The sequence below is a fragment of the Meles meles genome, chromosome 8 (genome assembly GCF_922984935.1).
Source record: "Meles meles chromosome 8, mMelMel3.1 paternal haplotype, whole genome shotgun sequence".
Classification (NCBI taxonomy): domain Eukaryota; kingdom Metazoa; phylum Chordata; class Mammalia; order Carnivora; family Mustelidae; genus Meles; species Meles meles.
The window spans coordinates 25,341,124-25,345,330 of NC_060073.1; the positions used below are offsets into that span (position 1 = coordinate 25,341,124).

At 36.8% G+C, this 4,207-nt stretch overlaps 1 pseudogene; it reads right to left on the reverse strand.

The window, feature by feature from the left end:
* Positions 1 to 2,220: 2,220 nt before the first annotated feature.
* On the reverse strand, positions 2,221 to 3,131 carry LOC123948670 (annotated as a pseudogene).
* Positions 3,132 to 4,207: the final 1,076 nt, after the last annotated feature.

Consider the following 4,207-nt stretch of genomic DNA (forward strand, 5'->3'; position numbering starts at 1 on the left):
ATATTATTAAATATATGCACATATAAATTTCAAAATTTTCACATGTATATTTTATGCATATGTATTGTTAAACATATGCACATATAAATTTCCAAATTTTCAATGTTAAAATTTCTCTTTTTTGAGAAGAATAAATTAGTACATCTCTGGTTATGAGGGAATAATTCCTGTCATTACTGTGATTAAACTAGGTACATTAATGTAAGCAGTGATGAATTGAAAGCACAGTAGAATTCTCGGTGGGTGTGAACTGATGAGTAATCTTAATTAGAGGTAAAATGTGCCCATTATTTTTGTGCTATAAATGAATTTTCATATTATGAATTACAGAGACAAAAACAATGTGATGCACAGTGACACATTAGTCAAAGACCAAGCACAAGTGAAGTAGGTACAGTTACTTCTTTTGGAAAAGAAGAAGAAAAAGACAAAATTTATTCTGCATCTGACTACCTCACTTTACCTAAATTGAATGGTTCCCACATTTGTTAGTTGGTGATGTCTTATTCTATAGTTCATGACCTGGATTTACAGTATACTTTGGCTACAGCTAAAATTCAGTTATAAATTGGTATTTAATTTTATATCCAATTTAAGCTAAAATATTAGTAAACTGCCTATTCTATCCCCATCACAGAACAAAGGAAAATCAGGAAAAACGTACATCAATTAGTTTCCCCTGCAATGAATATTGCATATTAACCAATTATTAGAAAATAATGTCACCATTTTTTAAACTTTTTTAAAAATTTAATTTCTTTTCAGTGTAACAGAATTCATTGTTTATGCACCACTCCCAGTGCTCCATGAAATACGTGCGCTCAATATTACCCACCACCACTCCCCCAAACTCCCATCCTCCGCTCCTTCAAAACCCTCAGATTGTTTTTCAGAGTCCATAGTCTCTCATGGTTCACCTCCCCCTCCAATTTCCCTCAACTCCCTTCTCTTCTCCATCTCCCCATGTCCTCCATGTTATTTGTTATGTTCCACAAATAAGTGAAACCATATGATAATTGACTCTCTCTGCTTGACTTATTTCACTCAGCATAATCTCTTCCAGTCCCATCCATGTTGATACAAAAGTTGGGTATTCATCCTCTCACGATTTTTTTAAAAAGATTTTATTTATTTATTTAACAGAGAGAGATCACAAGTAGGTACAGAGAGAGAGAGGAGGAAGCAGGCTCCCCGCTGAGCAGAGAGCCCGATTCAGGACTCTATCCCAGGACCCTGAGATCATGACCTGAGCTGAAGGCAGAGACTTAACCCACTGAGCCACCCAGGTGCCCCAATCTCACCATTTCTTGAGGTAAAGCACTTACTAGTTTGAATAAATGGAGGTGGAGGTAGGAAGATCAGTAATAATAATTTGTTATATTATAAATGATAACATCATTAGATGTATTTTTATTTTATTTTGTTTAGCATAAAGTACTATCTGACGACTGACTGAGTAGAGCATTTAAGACATGAAAATGACCTTATGGGGTAGCCTATCCATTGAACTGAGCATCCTGTAGAAAGAGTATACTCACCATATTCTTCATATTGATATAAGTTTGGGATACATGATAAAGGTAAAAAGTTTTGTTTCAAAGGTATTACTTTAATTAACTTATGTAATATTTCCATAGCTCCAACAAAGCTTGACAAAGAGGAAAATAAAGTTCAGTTAAGAACCTGAGACTTCAAATATCAAATACCAAGTAGGTAATAAAACACTCTTTATTTCCAAAGAGCTAATGCTTTTCAACATATCATAAAGAGATGTTCTTAAATACCCTGGTGAAAAACTACAGAGATGCTTGGTTTTCTTTTTTGTGCTCTTGGTAAACCAAGACAAAAGAGAATAGTACTTTTCAATCCAAGGATTCTGTTTTCTTTGCTTTTTTCCCTAGTCAAACTGTATCCAGATTTATTAAAGATACTTTTCATAAACAACCATGGTAGTTCAGGCAGGATACCGAGATACAATCATTAACAGTATAAAACTTCCAAAGTCCATTCCTCAATGGGCTACTAAAATCAGAAAGCCACTATAAATACAAGTGAAGTCTTCATGTGGTGGTATGAACACAGAAAGTTTGGAGTGAGGGTTGACATTTCATGCTTAGAATATTGTTCAACAACTTTTCATAAGCTGACTCTGACTTTCAGGAAATGAAATGAAAATGGCAGCATTAGCAATCTGAAGACCCACAAGGCAAAAAGGGAGTCTTAGAAGAGATCCGTCTCACAGGCAGTTTGCTTGACATACTGGGAACCATTTTGGGGGTCAGGATCCAACAAGTCTCTGGGAGTCAAGTCTATGCTGAAGACAGAGAGGGAAAAGAAGACATTAAAAAAAATGAGTTTTCCCTTTTCCACACCACAAGGAGTTTGTTCTAAGGTGGCTAATGCCTGTCAACATCAAGGTATCCTTCCTGGGAACTAAGAGGAATTTTCTCAAAACTAGAAGAGGTAACTGTTTTCCCCCATATCAGTTCAGCTCTGAGATATTCTATTAGTGACATATGCCTTTCCCCTCTAAAAACAATGAATTGTTCTGTGTGCTAACAACATACCTTTAAAAAAAAAAAAAAGTAAAGCAGGGGCACCTGGGTGGCCCAGTGGGTTAAGGCCTCTGCCTTCTGCTCAGGTCATGATCCCAGGGTCCTGGGATAGAGCCCCGCATCAGGCTCACCATTCACCGGGGAGCCTACTTTCCCCTCTCTCTCTCTCTGTCTGCTTCTCTGCCTACTTGTGATCTCTGTCTGTCAAATGAATAAAATCTTTAAAAAAAAAGTAAAGCAAAATTCTGCATTTTCAAAACGATAAAAAATAGTATTTCAAACTGTACAGTCACAAGAAGTACACAGTTATCAAAAATGCACACACTTCGTGTGGCCTCTTCAGCACCTTCAGTTTTCTGTGCTAGTCTGTTTTGACATCTCCACTTTCTGCAGGGTTATTCCCATCCTTGTCAGCACCATGTTTCCTCTTTTTCCCTTTGGGTATCTTCTCTCTCTTCTTTGTAGGGTTTTTTTAGTCTTGGGCTCTGGCTTTGAAGGAGATCTTATCTGTGATTCATCCTTCACCTTGGCTTTATCTCCTTTAGCATCCCGTTTAGCCTTTCTCTTGTTGGGCATAGTGGCATTAGAGAGACATAGGCTCTGGATATAGGGATGCAGTGGAGGTGGGCTGTAGTGGGCCAGGGAGTCTTTCTTGGTTCTGCTTTATACTGTTCCTCAGGATTCTTGTCTCCTTTTGATACCTAGGTTAAATTTAAGATGCTTGAAACACCCTTTGAGATTGCCCCCTGGAAGCACTGGTAATCACATACTAGGGGAGACAACTCATATAAATTTACATTGTCAGGGCACCTGAATGTCCCAGTAGGTTAAGCATCTGACTCTGGGTTTCAGCTCAGGTCCTGATCTCATGGCTCAGGTCATGATCTCATGGATCAAGGATTGGTGGCCTCCATGCTTCAGTAGGGTGTCTGCTTGAAAGATTCTCCCCCCTCCCCATTCTCTCTCTCTCTCTCAAATAAGTAAATCTTTAAGAAAGAAAGAATTTACAGTATACATACTTTAATCAGTCTATACATACCATGGAAGGTCATCTTCTAATTTCTAACTGTAATTGGGTCTCCTACTAGGAAAAATAGACTTTTCTTAGACTGTGAAGGTATTTCTGAAGACTTTTTTGAAAATTCACATGAGAGAAAAAAAGTCTGGTTATGTAATTATGAATGAAAATTAGAGAAATTATTTTCCAATGTGATCTTTAGAGTCAGTGGCTCTCCTGAGATAATAGTGAGTTTGTCCTTTTTTTTTTTTTGGACCAAAGTTGGTAGCTTTATGTCGCTACAGTATACTTCAAGGTTGTCCAGAATGGGAGACTTTACATAATATGTTACATTTCTCAGTTCTTGCCAAGGGGCTATAAAAAGCTCAGGTGCCATAGTCTGATAGATATTCCAGAGGTGGGGATGGACATTTTGCTTCTAATCATATGCTAATTTATTTTCATGTGTGTTGTTTATTACTTTGAGAATTTCTCAATGCATTCTTGAAGCATTTTCCTTAGGAAGTAAATATATCTAATTTTTACTGAATTTAGCATTCAAAAATGTTTGTTCTTTCTAGTTTTGTTTAAACAGAGACATGAGTAAATTACAGATAAGGAACTATTTCTAGATTAAGAACATTACTTATATGAT